The sequence below is a fragment of the Pinus tabuliformis genome, chromosome 4_1, assembly GCF_031772625.1.
Source record: "Pinus tabuliformis cultivar Carrire ecotype Pingquan chromosome 4_1, CPIR1, whole genome shotgun sequence".
In the NCBI taxonomy this organism is placed as follows: domain Eukaryota; kingdom Viridiplantae; phylum Streptophyta; class Pinopsida; order Pinales; family Pinaceae; genus Pinus; species Pinus tabuliformis.
The window spans coordinates 496048360-496064691 of NC_142303.1; positions in this window are offsets into that span (position 1 = coordinate 496048360).

The window sequence follows — 16332 nt, forward strand, 5'->3', positions numbered from 1 at the left end:
GTACATGAGACTGACGAAGGAATCCTACAATCAATGTTGATTGAGGGGGCACCATGGAATGATTGCCACCATCGTTCCCTTCTTCCAGAATATGAAGAAGATACTCAGCATGACCTTTACCACCCTTCAGTTTTTGAATTCCTATCAAATACTGTAAATACGGTGGATTCCGAGCGAAACTTATCCAATATTGAAGAGACTATAGCCATAAATATCTCGACTAAGACAAATGTTGTAGAGAATATTTATGTCGGCAAGGGTTGTTCTCCTTCAGAACTGGAAATATATAACGCTCTTTTTCGCGAGTTCAAAGATGTCTTTGGTTGGTCATATGATGAAATGCCAGGCATTGACTCGAGTATCGTTGAACATGAAATTAAAATGTATCCTGATGTCAAACCAGTAAGACAACGGCTTCGGCAGGTGCACCCCAAGAAAGCCGCTGCCATCAAGGCAGAAGTTGAAAAACTTCTCCATGCTGGATTCTGTTGGCATTATGATTCAAGTGTTGTCATTGATGGCAACTCACTCAGAGGTTGGTACAGGTGCTCAGAGACTGGTACAGGTGATGACAACTTAACTAGTGGACAGATCTCAGTACAGCAGGACAAGAAAGAGATATACGCAGGTTCAGCAAGGAGAATCAGCGTGTACACGCAGGTTGGCTTCAGTAAAAGCGCGTACATGTGAAAACGTACCTTTGGTCAGTGGCAGTTAGTCCTTGGAAGTTGTGCCTATGGTTTTGGACCATGGCGTCTCGACGGACGTGTCGATCCCTAGTTTCGAGGTTGATGGTATTGTGTTACTATGGTTTTGGCTCTTGGTATTGAGCAAGGCCTAAGGCTATATAAGGAGAAGATCACTAGGCCAAAGGGTGCAAGTGTGAGTGATGAAGATCTGAGAAAGGGTGTGATCCAAGTGTTGGTTATGGGTTGGTGATCTGAACCAAGGTTTCACCCATGTGGAGGATGATGAATGATGGAACGAGATCTCAAGGCTTGGAATGATTATCTTCATATGGTTTGACTCTGGATAGACTAGATCTACTGACGCATGTTTATTATTATGATCTGGGTATGCTTTGATGTCTGATATAGCTGCAGAGTTTTAAGGTTGAATTTATAGATCTGTACGCGAGTTGGTTTTGGTAAAAGAGCGTATACACGCAGGTTGGGGTCATCCAAGTAGCGTATACAATGTGAAGTATGATATTTGAATATGGAGCTGGATCTGGTTGTTGCTATGATTGTCTGGTTATTGTTGACAGGGTTACAGTGATTCAGAATTGGGTGTTTCAGTGATTGGTGATGCAGGTTGTACTACAATGATGATTGTCTTATGGATCTAGTATGAAAATGTATGAAACGTGGTCCCGGGTAAATCGTAGGCCGGCACCTACGTACTGGTAAACATATCAGCCAGTACAAGAGCCAGGGGGTTGTAGCTCCCTTCCACTAGCAGCTGGAAAACGAGTAAAGAAGCATTCTGTAGGTAGGCACCTACGTACTAGTAAATGGATCGGCTAGTACAAGAGCTAAGAGGGTTGTAGCCCTCTGCAGGTTGTAGCCTGCGTGCTGGTAAAGGACTGCACCAGTACATTGTAAAAGAAGTTCTCATTAAAGAAGAAAGAGACAAATTGCAGCAGGTGGTTTTCACCCACATTGGGTTTCCACCTTATATCATGGTGTTCATGTGTGTGGCATTTGTGTGATGATCTATTCTGTTATATTGCACCTGTTTACTGTTAATATGCTTAATAATGTTCTGATGCATTTACTGAAGATAAGATTAACTGAATCATAAAATCTCTGGATATACGCTAGTTGCATTAGACACAGTCGCGTGTACACGCGGGTTCACTTAACTGAAGTCACGTATATGTTTCTGAGTATGAAATTGAAAAGTTTTATCTGATCTGATAATACTGATTCACCCCCCCTCTCAGTATTATTTCCAACAATTGGTATCAGAGCAGGTCCTTCAGAGAAGCTTGATCGCTTGAAGGAGATTCGTAGAACAATGGGGAAGAAAGCACGTCAGAAGAAGAAGACAGCTCAAAAGAACAATGACAACCTGTCGTTGTGTGGAAGCAAGTATTCAGATCCTGAAGCACCTCAGATTGAAGATGGACAAGCAAATGAAGCGTCAGATCAAATCATAGATCAACAAGATCTACCTAGCAAAAGGGAGAATGCACTCAAAGAAGAAATCATCAGATTAGAAGAACAGTTGGAATGTGCCTCCAGAGTTCGAGAAATGCTGCTAGCACTGAATAAAGAGCAAGAAAACAAGATCCTCAAACTAAGGCATCAGTTGAATGAAGGAAGGAAAGTTGAAGAGACCTTGAAGAAGCAATGTCTTGAAAAAGAAGAACAACATCAAGTTGAGGTAAATATCTTGAAAAGCAAATTAGAAGAAAAGGATAAGCTTTTACGATTTCAAGATAGCTCTAAAGTCTTGGATGATATTCTTAGTAGTCAAAGATCTCCTGCTATCAAGACTGGTCTTGGTTTTCATGAATATGTTGAAGGTGAATCTAGTTCACAAGGTGAGGCAAGAAACTCTAATGAGAAATCTGAAATGCCCAAAAAGGAACAACCAAGAAAAGAAATTCCTCAAGGAAGATCCTTTACTCCTAACTATGGACGTGATAGACGATTATTTCCTCCGCTGAATAAAGTTGAATGTTATGTATGTCATAATCTTGGACATGTTGCAGCCAGATGCAGAAGTAGAATGGTTCAAGAAAGATCATCTCATCCCAGGTATTTCAGAGGGTATTGCTTTGCCTGTAATGCATATGGACACAAAGCAATTGATTGTGATAGAAGGAACATGAAAAATATAAGGTGTTATACATGCAACAACTATGGGCATAAAGCAAGGGAATGCAGAAGCAGATTTCAAAATTCAAGACAAGGGGACCATACATCATCACAGTTGCAGGAATTGAAGAAGACAGAGACAGAAAGGTGTGGGACAACTCAGTCAGCTGACATAACAGACACAGGGGAATCTGAAAGTGATGAGATTCAGTATTCCATCCTGCATACGCTGAGATAATGAAGACAAGTTGCGTATATACGCGAGTTACATGCTGCAAAGTCGCGTATATGGAGAAAGGGCAGCAGAACAGATAGTTATATGGAGAAAGGGAGCAGAACAGACTCAGGAAATGGTTCAGACATGGTTGGCTCACACTCAGGGGGAGAATATTCTTCAAATAATGCATTGTTGGCATTATGGTTAGAAGTTGTTGATAAAGTCTATGAAGATAAGTGATACATCTTACTGTTTAGGAATGGTATTGCAGGCTGATGCTTATATCATGATGCTGTTGGTGGCTTTCATAAGTCTTGGTCTAGATATTTCGTCTCTATGTCATGTATCTCTTGTGATATCTCTTTTATGGTGTCAAGGTCATGTAACGGCCTATGTTGGTTTCCCCACTATGCCTGGGATGAATGATGAATGTATGTTGAGTCTTTTGGTGATAGGAAGGTCTTCTATAATGTAGAAGTCCTTGTTCTTCTTGAAGAACATCTTTTGCAGATCTTGCCTACAGTCAAGGGGAGCATGAACAGCACAATTCAGCAAGAGCAGGATGGATAGATTGGTACACTTTGGCATACACAAAGGGGGAGCACATTTGGAGATTTCAGCATGTACTCAGGGGGAGTATGGACAGCAGTATGGTCAGCAGAAGGTATACCAAGGAAGAGAATATCTTGGTCCACCCTTTGCCCTTGATGTCAAAGGGGGAGAGTGACTTGGTGTGGTGGTTGCCATCAAGTCCAAAGGGGGAGATTGTTGGCATTATGATTCAAGTGTTGTCCTTGATGGCAACTCACTCAGAGGTTGGTACAGGTGCTCAGAGACTGGTACAGGTGATGACAACTTAACTAGTGGACAGATCTTAGTACAGCAGGACAAGAAAGAGATATACGCAGGTTCAGCAAGGAGAATCAGCGTGTACACGCAGGTTGGCTTCAGTAAAAGCGCGTACATGTGAAAACGTACCTTTGGTCAGTGGCAGTTAGTCCTTGGAAGTTGTGCCTATGGTTTTGGACCATGGCGTCTCGACGGACGTGTCGATCCCTAGTTTCGAGGTTGATGGTATTGTGTTACTATGGTTTTGGCTCTTGGTATTGAGCAAGGCCTAAGGCTATATAAGGAGAAGATCACTAGGCCAAAGGGTGCAAGTGTGAGTGATGAAGATCTGAGAAAGGGTGTGATCCAAGTGCTGGTTATGGGTTGGTGATCTGAACCAAGGTTTCACCCATGTGGAGGATGATGAATGATGGAACGAGATCTCAAGGCTTGGAATGATTATCTTCATATGGTTTGACTCTGGATAGACTAGATCTACTGATGCATGTTTATTATTATGATCTGGGTATGCTTTGATGTCTGATATAGCTGCAGAGTTTTAAGGTTGAATTTATAGATCTGTACGCGAGTTGGTTTTGGTAAAAGAGCGTATACACGCAGGTTGGGGTCATCCAAGTAGCGTATACAATGTGAAGTATGATATTTGAATATGGAGCTGGATCTGGTTGTTGCTATGATTGTCTGGTTATTGTTGACAGGGTTACAGTGATTCAGAATTGGGTGTTTCAGTGATTGGTGATGCAGGTTGTACTACAATGATGATTGTCTTATGGATCTAGTATGAAAATGTATGAAACGTGGTCCCGGGTAAATCGTAGGCCGGCACCTACGTACTGGTAAACATATCAGCCAGTACAAGAGCCAGGGGGTTGTAGCTCCCTTCCACTAGCAGCTGGAAAACGAGTAAAGAAGCATTCTGTAGGTAGGCACCTACGTACTAGTAAATGGATCGGCTAATACAAGAGCTAAGAGGGTTGTAGCCCTCTGCAGGTTGTAGCCTGCGTGCTGGTAAAGGACTGCACCAGTACATTGTAAAAGAAGTTCTCATTAAAGAAGAAAGAGACAAATTGCAGCAGGTGGTTTTCACCCACATTGGGTTTCCACCTTATATCATGGTGTTCATGTGTGTGGCATTTGTGTGATGATCTGTTCTGTTATATTGCACCTGTTTACTGTTAATATGCTTAATAATGTTCTGATGCATTTACTGAAGATAAGATTAACTGAATCATAAAATCTCTGGATATACGCTAGTTGCATTAGACACAGTCGCGTGTACACGCGGGTTCACTTAACTGAAGTCGCGTATATGTTTCTGAGTATGAAATTGAAAAGTTTTATCTGATCTGATAATACTGATTCACCCCCCCTCTCAGTATTATTTCCAACAGATTCATCTACCCGGTTCCTCTAACCGATTGGGTATCGAATATTGTTCCTGTTATGAAGAAACAAGGGACAATCAGAGTGTGTGTCGATTATAGGGATGTAAACCAAGCCTGTCCGAAGGAAAACTACCCTACACCCTTCATCGACCAGATAATTGATGAATGCACCGGATGTGAAATATTTTCATTTATGGATGGATTTTCCGGGTATAATCAAATAAATATCCGCCCACAGGACCAATCAAAGACTGCATTCATCTGTCTGTGGGGCACATTTGCTTATCGAAAATTACCCTTTGGTTTAAAGAACGCAGGGGCGACATTTCAGAGGGCAATGAATTATGCCTTCCACGACATCAAGAACATCGTTCAACCTTATCTCGACGACCTTCCGGCTCATTCGCGAAAGTGGACTGATCATCCGCAGCATTTAAGAGCGATATTTCTACGTTTCCGACACTACAAGATAAGACTCAATCCGCACAAATGTGTGTTTTGCGTCGGTTCTAGTCATTTACTTGGCTTTGTAGTCTCTAAGGATGGGATTCGGCTCGACCCTTGCAAGGTTCAGGCAATCATTAATTTGCCTCCACCTTCAAATTTGCTTCAGATTCAGAAACTCCAAGGGAAAGCAAACTTTCTGAGGAGGTTCATTCCAAACTACGCAGAACTTGCTAAAGGTTATACTCGTCTTTTGAAAAAGGATGTACCCTTCGTCTGGGATCAGGTGGCGCAAGCTTCCTTTGATGCTCTGAAAGATTCTCTAGTAAAAGCATCATTAATGTATGCCCCAGATTATCAAAAAGATTTTAACCTGTATCTGGCTGCAGCGGATACGACCATTGCGATGGTTTTAGTTCAAGAAGTCGATGGAATTGAACATCCTATATATTATTTAAGTAAAAACTTGAATGACACAGAAAGTAAATATTCTTATGTGGAAAAGCTAGCACTCGCTACTGTTCAAGCGATACAAAGATTTCGACATTATGTCCTCTTTCGGAAAACTACCATTCTATCAGATTGCAACCCCATGACTTATATATTGTCGTGACAATTGCTGGGGGGCAAATATTCAAAATGGATAGCGATCCTTCAAGAGTTTGATCTGGAATTTGTAAAATCCAAATCAAAGAAAGCTTTAGTTTTCGCAGAATTATTGTGCGATCTCCCATCGTCGTCCAACGATGAAACATCAGAAGAGTCAATCGTGGACGAAAGTTTGTTTCTGATATCTGCAAGCAATGAATGGTATGGAGATATAATAATTTATCTCCAAACCCAAAAATTCAGGCCTGACACCTCTCACTCAGAAAAGAAACGTATACGATACCAAGTGAAAGACTACATGATCGTCGGTGATACGCTTTACCGTCGTGGTATCGATACAGTTTTGAGGAGGTGCCTCACCCATGAAGAGGCCGAAAAAGCCCTGAATGAGTGTCATTCAGGCGCGTGTGGGGGGCATCAATCTGGATATGCTACAGCACAAAAAATTTTACGAGCAGGATATTTCTGGCCAACCATGTTCAAAGATTGCATAACCGCAGTCAGAAGTTGCCATGCTTGTCAAATTTTCGATAGCAAAACCAGAAGACCACCCGCACCTTTACAGCCGATAGTTGTTGTTGGGCCCTTCGCCAAATGGGGCATCGATTTCATGCAATGTAACCCCACCTCGACCGGGGGGCATGGGTATATTATAGTCGCTGTTGACTATTTTACCAAATGGGTCGAGGCGATGCCTACATTAGATAACACTGGTGAAACAGCTGCCCTTTTCTTTTTCAATCATGTAGTCGCCAGGTTCGGCGTACCACAGGCTATAGTTACAGATCATGGGTCGCATTTTCGCAATCACATGATGGTCGAATTAGCTGCCAAACTAGGGCTATCTCACGACAGCTCTACCCCGTATTATCCGCAAGCCAACAGACAAGTTGAAGCAATCAACAAGGTCCTGAAGCGTATGTTGCAAAGGATGATCGGGGTTCACAAAAAAGGTGGCACCTAATCCTGTACTCAGCCTTGTGGGCTTACCGAACATCGATAAAGAACGCGACCGGGTTCACACCTTTCCAACTGATGTATGGCCTGGAAGCAGTCTTGTCAATCCAGTGCGAAATTTCGTCGCTTAAACTCGCAATTGATCTCCTCCCTGGAACTTCGGAAGAAGAGGCTCATTTCTTGGAATTAATCCAATTGGATGAAACCCGTCGTGATGCCGCTTTGGCTAACGAAGCCCATAAGAAACGAGTCAAGGCGCAGTTCGACAAAAATGTCAAACCCCGTGTCTTCTCAGAAGGTGACTTAGTCCTGCTTTATGACCAAGAATCCGATAAATTGGGAGCAGGTAAATTTAATTCCTTATGGATGGGCCCCTATATTGTTAAACGAGTGTTAGCAAAAGGAGCCTACGAGTTAATGGATTATGACGGAATTCCACTAGCGCAACCCCGTAATGGGTTGTACCTCAAGCGTTACTATGCTTAAATAGTAACCTGTATGCTTTTGTTGTATTTTGTTTTCGCTAAAGTGTTTGTTTTGGTCGAATGATCCACCTTTTTACATTTATCGCAGATGTCAAATCTTCTGGAGACATGTGTTGGATATGCCGACGGAGCAAGTCGTAGTTCGCGGAACCTATCCTCCGCAGCCTGGGCCATTTTTGATCCAAGCGGTGAGTTAGTAAGTTTCAGAGGTGTGTGTATTGGGCAATCAACGAATAACATCGCTGAGTATAGCGCGTTGATAGAACTACTCTCTGATGCCATCACCCGTGGTATACGCCGACTAATTGTCAGGCTAGACTCACAGCTCGTAATACTACAACTCAATGGTATATATTACATTCGCAACCCAGCTATTTATCGCATGTTCCTAAGGGATTGGAAAGACAATTTGATTCAATTCAATACCAGCATATTTCTAGAAACTTAAACACATTGACCGACTCATTAGCAAACTATGTGTTAGATAGACATTTGCGACATTTATAAAAAGAGACACATCATCAATGATTGTACATATGGATCATATAACTCAACCAGAATAAAACTCGAAAATCAAAATATATATAAGTTGTTTATCGTTCATACATAATGTTCTGTAACCAAGACAAAATCGGTCATACGACCCAAAAACTCAAAAGTGCTAGGGGGCACCCTAGCCTAGTGATGCTCATGATAGCACGTCACGGCCTGTGCAATCATGCACAAGAGACGAGTCCATCGTCTAGGCACACCAGTAGTATGCCGCTGCAACTGTAAAGGTAACTCATCAATCCTCACATCGGGAATGCCTGCCTCAGCTAGATCATGAAAGCAGTATGAAAAATAATGTATTGTATTGTATTGTATTACAGGTCTCCTCCCAGCATTGGATGAACTTCGGATCCCCCTGATAAAGCATTTCGCCCGATAAATAGCCTCATACTTTAGGGGGCAACTGTTATAGACATTTTTGTGCCTTGCAGCATTGAGCATGAAATGTCCATAATCTAAGGGATCCAAAGTCCCTAAACATGTTGTTCCTACCCCTAGAGGAACAAGGCTAGCAAACCACAACAATTCACAAAAGTTCTCCACCTGAAACTGCTCAAAAACAAGTCAATTCAGGATCATTTCAGTGGCTACACTAGCTGTTTGCACTGAATGTCAAAGCCAACAAAGGCTACCTGCGCTGAACGAGAGTGGACAAGTGGCAGGCTCATTTCTCAAGGTGTCAAGACCCAGGAAGCTTCCAAAATGACACTTGCCTCAGGTAATTCGACTGGTGATGAGTAAGAGGTTCCAAATCTCCAAGTGGAAGCAAGAACCTCCAAGTGGACTCAAAAACTGATAGAGGGAGAGGACACTAGTCAGATCTCAAGCTGACTCATCCTCTCTCCAAACATCTATATATAAATCTCTCCTCCATGAGATCTGGGGGCTGGAATTTTGTTATTGCAAAGAATTGTTGTTGGTTTGAGATTGGAATCATTGGGTGCTTAATGCTTTGAAAGGGGTGAAGATAGGAATTCCATTTGTTGGGAAGGAGATGCTGGATTGGAGCCCTCTGGGTTGTATCTCTTCCTGAACCTTGTTATTAATCAATAAAGCTATCTTGGTTTCTCCTATATGCTGATGTATTTTTGATGTATGAATGCATTAGTATGTTTAGTTTATTTCTAATCCTAAACTAGTTATGAATGTGAATATCTGTCTTTGTGTATTGTTCTTCTCTTGTCGCAAGTAGCTGTTCTCTTGTCGCAAGTAGCTATTCTCTTGTGATCTTACAGGAACCCGTGGAAGCTGGACAAGCAAGAAGGCAAGTAGTTGTTCTCTTGTGATCTTGCATGAACCTGTTAAAGCTAGGCGAGTGAGAAGGCAAGTAGCTGTGAACTCCCAAAGAGAAGAGAGACCGGATCGAGGGACAAACGGAAGACACCGGTAAGTCTATTGATCTCTCTTCTTTCACATTTCATAAAGGAAGAAACTAGAATAGCTGTCTCTATTTGTTGCTAAGGCACTATCACACCTTAGGTGGATAGGATCGTCCTGCATAGGCATTTTTCCCCACAACAACCACTACAACGTCATCTCGAGAGAAAGCTACATTAAGAGAAAGAATCATAGAGGAAGCATAAAAATAATGGTTGAATCAACCACTTATTAAATTCCTACTACATCCAGATTCACCAATTAGGAATGACTACAACAATAGTAGTTCTTCATCACAAGTTGGAAATGGAGGCAATCAAATAGAGGTTGGTATGGATGAATACTTACACGATATGACTATCATGGAGGCAATGTTGTTAAATTCATTCCAGAACCATGAGGTAGGGGGTGATTTTCATATCACTTTTACCTTATTCGAAAGCATGAAATTCGCTTCCACCACCCATCTCTTTGGAGCTATCGGCAAGTCAAAGACTATGTAGTTGGGGACAACGATGTTTTTGTACAATTTGAAAGAAACGTTTGGCAAGTCTAATGCATGTTTCTCAGAAATATTGAGGTAATTCACCCACATGAATAATCAAGTCCCTTATATTTTGAGAAATCTTGTCACACAAACAACAATTAAAATGGTTGATTTTACAAATGCTAAATATTGACATTTTACAATTATATTCCCCATCAACTGCAAGTTATTCAAAGATAATTTCTTCCTATGGATAATGTCTTTATGGGTGACTATGAAGAGCCAAAGAAATTATTTAAAATGTTGGTTGTTTAGTACATATCATATCATGCATGTCCGAATGATTGTATAGAGGAGAATATGTAAACAAAGGGATATGTTCAAAATTTTGGCATGACAGGTATGGTAATTAAAAAAAAAGGCTAAATCACATGGTCCTCCTCATACAATATTGAGGCACATGCCTATAATCCCAAGGATTCAAAGGCTCTTTCATTGCAAATAATTATCTATGTTGTAGGGATGGCATGCCTCACAAAAGTGAGTTAGGAGTTATGTGAATTCCAACAGATTCAATAGCCATGAAGCATATAGAGGATGCATGACCTGAAAAATTTGAGGATGAAGTATGAAGTCTATGCCTCAACATAGCCATGGACAAAATCAACCCATATTCCCTCCAAAACATCAACTATTTCATTTGGCCTATAGTATTGATCAATAACAATATCCCCATATGGTTTTCTATCAAGAATGAACATATTTTGTTGGATATCATAGTCCCCAGTGGAAGGCAAGTGAAGAATATGGATATCTACTTACAACCACTAGTAGATGAATTGAAGGAAGTATGGGAAGTAATACATGTGTATGATGTATCAAGACCCATTGCAATAGAGATAGTTTTACGTTGTATGGCATATGTGCTTACACTATACATGGTTATCTAGGATTAGGGGTTTTCTCTAGTAAATTACATTTTTATTTATTTGTTTGTACACATAAAAATATTGTTTCCCATATATTTGATTTAATTCGTTGCAATTGTTTTGATCTTCATAGTCACTAACATGTTGATCTGTATATAATAATTTTGCAAGTCTCATAACAAAAGGGTATCATGAATGTAAATGTTGTGGACCTTCTATGAAGTCTAGATTGTCTGACCACCTACAAAATCTAGTGTATCACTGCTCCAAGGTATTCCTCCTAGAAGGGAACCCTTACATAAGAGAAACATTTGCTTTCAATGGTAAAATAGAGAGAACCAAAAGTTCTACAATAATGACACCAGTTGAATGGATTAGGCCATATGAGAGAGACAAGGAGAATGATTTTGCAGAAATGTTCAATTCAAATGGGGAGCATATGTTCGGTGATCCAAAATTCTTTGACACCTATGTTGAGAAATTTCCCATTGGGATGAAAAATAAATCTGTCTTTTACGAGCTCTCATATTGGATCATATTAATATTTCCCACTTACTAGATCCCATGCATATATTTAAAAATGTTTCATATTCTTTATGGAAGAACATATCATTGAAATAAATGACACAATGGTAGTTAGGAGAGATCTTGTTTCTTCAAAAACTAAAAAGAAACATTGGCCAAGGCAAGAAACTAATAGAAAGGTTGGTCCCTCTTGGTCTTTCAAAGAAGCTGATCTCTGATGTATTTTAATGAAAGATGATATTTCTTTGGCAAAGGAAGTTATAATGAGTATGAGGGTGCCTTATTTATATGGGTCCTCACTAATATATTTCTTTACTATGGAAGACCATTTTCGGGGTTGAAATCACATGACCATTTGACCCTTATAAGAGTATGTATGTCAGAACCATGATTTTATTATTATTATTATGTTATTTTTATACGATGGGATATTTTATAATTAAATTTTGTATAATGTACTATTTACTATGTAGTGCCATTATCCTTTGCTCGTGTGTGGGTGTGTGAACCATGACTTCCCTCAAGACATGTGATGTGCCACATCTAAATTATCTGCATTTTTAGGTTTGTCCACATCAAAGGGGATTCATATGGCTAGAATTTCATCGTGGCATCAAGAGATAGATGATATTATTTGTATGTTTGAGAAGGAACTACCAATGAGTTTCATGTACTTGCAGGTTCATATTATAATTCACATAGTAGATGAGGTAGAATTAGTTGGGGTGGTTTTGTGTCATTCGATGTTTCTCTTAGAAAGGCACGTGAAGAAATTGAAAGTTTTTGTTTGACAAAGGGAAAAGCCCGAGGTGTCTATGAAAGAGGGGTATATATCGTATATGTATTTCTATTATTCCAGTGAGTACATTAATCATATCAACAACACACCAGGTGTGGCGATTTGGGACAACGAAAGGGATGAAGGAAAAAGATAAGGGGACCTTCTCGAATAGTAAGTGGCTTATCATTTGTAAAATTTATACACAGTAACTATTCACATTGAACTTTATATTAATGCATATTTTGATCTCATATATACTATATATGTTGTTTTGATTTCATCAACGAATTCAGAAATTGAATCAATCATCAAATTCATTCTTTACAATATGAAAGCGACACAATTGTTGGTTTCTTTGTATGAGCAGAAGAGGAGGAAATGGGATTGAGACAGCAAATAATTCAAACGGTTAAATTGTAGAAGAATTCCTTATCCTAATCATTTAAAGTATAATATGCCAATGACATACCCTAATAGTTGGGTTGTTGATTAAGATAGAGATAAATACAGTACATACGATCATCTTACTAACTCTATGTGGATTACCATGATATTTTATCTATGATCAAAGTCAAGAAAGGTCAATATGATGTCAATGTGAGTTTAATATCATTTTCAATATACCTATGAGAAATGTGTAGATGTTTCACTAATACCATAATGTTGCATTTTCCAAATTTTGGTTCAACATTTCTTTAAAAAAGTTGCACTTCTTTGTGTAAATGTTTGGTAGAAAAATATTCTCATGAAAATCAGTCAAAAAATTACTCAAGTGCAACCCTTGAATAATTTTATCTTCATGTAGGCTTTTATAATTATCCTCATGATAATATTCATAATCACCGTAATAGATAAAATGACATGGACGTTCCTCATTAAAAGAGTAATTGTTTTCATCTATGTAAGGTGCACACGTTATTAATAATGCATCATGAATAAAAATTTTATCACATAATTAATTCCTCTCAGAGTTGAGTTTGAATATATTTTCAAATATAAAATAATGGAAAGTAGGAGAAAACATATAAACATTATATAACACAAGATGACTTGTAAAAATATGTAAACTTTTAGGGTTTATATCAATATTATTGTTTCCTTTCTCAGTGTTTTCTTTGAAAACTATAATTTCATGCTTAAAAATATATGTAACTTGTTCATAAATGTATATACAAACTCCCATTTTAAAAATTCATCCATAAGGCACTATTATCATAGGGTGAAGCTATGGCATATCTTCATATGACTTAATACTCTACATATCCATTTAACTTAGTTTTTAATTCAAAATTAAGAGGAAAAAACATGATCGTATTATAAAGTACATATTTTCTTACCATTCCCACTACTTTTTCAACTGCAAAAGCCACTTCCAGTTTATTCCCTTCTAGTTCTATTTCAGTATCCATATTCTTATGATAATTATAATTTTCAACTTGTTCATAAGAATCTTGATTCATATTATCTTCTTGGAATTTTACAAGGTTATTTTTAGACATGTCAACTTTAAAATTTTCTTCCAACACTCTTGTACCATGACCTATACTATGAGTTGTTATTTGTTTCTTTACAAGATCAAAATTTTTAGTTGTTTCTTTTCAAGATCATATTTAATAGATATATCTTTAAATTTATGTAGATTTTTCATGCAATTATGTAAGAATTATTTAACAAGGTGAGGATAAATAAGGATGAGTTTTCCTCTCAATATATTTTACCTATATCCATAGAAATATCATCGAGAAAAGTATCTCAAGAATAATTACCAATAACATGAATGTCATGATCATAATTCTTAACTTTATGATTGAAATCATTTGAGGTAAAATTTAGGTTTTGAATATGTTCACAAAAGGGTTGAATATTAGTTTCTAAAAAATGCGGCGTAACCTCATCTTTACATGGTTTGTATCATTATTTTTAAAAATTTCCATGAAGACGCTCATTACAAGATTCCCCTACAACTGTGTCATTCATTTTATAAGATTTTTGATCTAGAGTGTTTGAGACATATTTGAAATCTTGATTTTCTTGCAAGCTATCTTTTTCCTCAAAAAAGAAAAGAAAATTATAATGTGATTTCAATTACAAAATGATACAAAGTAACATTTTGTATATACACATCACTATGAGTATTTTCTTGATTCGAAAAGAGTAGATTGTATTCATAATAGTTCCATGAAAAATATGTACAATTCACCCTACAAGGCCTTACATGTTTTAAGAGACAACAAAATTACAAAATGAAGAAGATATACTTCACCTATATATCTAGGAAAAAAATAGTAATAATGAGTAATGGGTGTATATTATTTGAAATATGTAGTTAGTTGTGCAGTGGAGTAACCAATTTAAAATCATCCCTAAAGGGTCTTTGATAGAAATTGTAGCATGAGTTTTTTCACTATTCAATAATTTGATAGAGGACTTGAGCAAGAGTTAGCCTTCTTTACAGATGAAATCTACCCGAGAAATCATTTCCTTGTAAATATATGAGAATAAAACATTCTAAAAAGTTGATTTTAATTGCATAATGTCCTCCAATATTGGAACATGTAAAATATTCTTGCATGGTTGAGCTCCATTGATCCAATTTATCACAAATAATGAGTCGCCATAAACTTGTAATCTATCACTTCTCTTTAACGAAACCAACCAGATATTTATAGGCCAACAATTTTGCTAATTATTAGTTCCTCTCCCAAAACCCATCTTGATTTGAAAGAAGTGATTCTAAAAAATATATAAAATAACATTTCCCCCACTTAGTTGATTTAACTCTTGAGATGCACCATTGATGAAATCATGGGAAATATTTGTCAGGGTTTTCTAAAATAGTGACTTGGGGAAGAGGAAAGGCTTGGATTTTTGGGAAATGAGCTAGAATTTCTAGTACTTCCCCAACCACCCGTAGATGAGAAGAGGGAAGGTCTCAAAAAATATCTGTTTTCTAAGAAAACTAGACCCCCAAAAGTGGTGCTCCAACATATCCAAGCCTCCTTAGCATTTGTTACATTTCAATCCTAAACCTTACCGTTGCTCACTTGATAGTGGTTCTAAACCTGAAGAGTAAAGGGGTGGCTAATAAAAACATGTGTGATCAATCGTTCACCCATTTTTCATATAGAAAACCATCTTAATCCTATCATATATCTACATCGCTTTATATCCCAAGTGAATACTTTTTTGCTAAGGACACACCACATAAAGTTATAATATTTTGTTGGACATTTAACTCGCTAAAATTATCTCCACCGCCAAATTGTATCTTCCAATACTCTTTCCACATTTAGACAATCATACCCTAGCTTAAAAGTATATGTGCCTGATGGAGAGAAAAACCAAATTAGCTCATCCTCCCTATTTAAAATTATGATATGTCACTCACGTAGTGTATCCAAGTAACTAGATTGGACTTCCTTGAATGCATGCTTTAGGTGAAGCTTTTACATTTTCTTGCTAGCAATTACATTCATTCTTTCCGACGTAATTACAAAGAAAATAAATATGCAAATCAATATTATTAGAATCATTTCCATTAATTGATTCGTAATATTCTTCTTAGTAATCATATATATATATTCAGCGCAAGGAGATGGAAAAGACATTACTTCAACCATATGGTCACCAGCATCATATTGTTAAGTTTCATAGGTACTAGAAATTTGTTCATTTTCATAATAATGATAATAGGAATCATACATGGAAATAGATTGAAAAACGAATCTATAAACAAACCCTCACTTTATTTAATATTATATGTATGAGTGGTAGATTCCTCTTCATATTCGTGATAAGATGCATTCTTAACATAGTTAGTATGAATATCATGTGAGATAAAATCGAAACATACAATCTTATCTATAGTATAAGAAGATAATTAAAAAATTAAACCACTTGAAGAGCATCT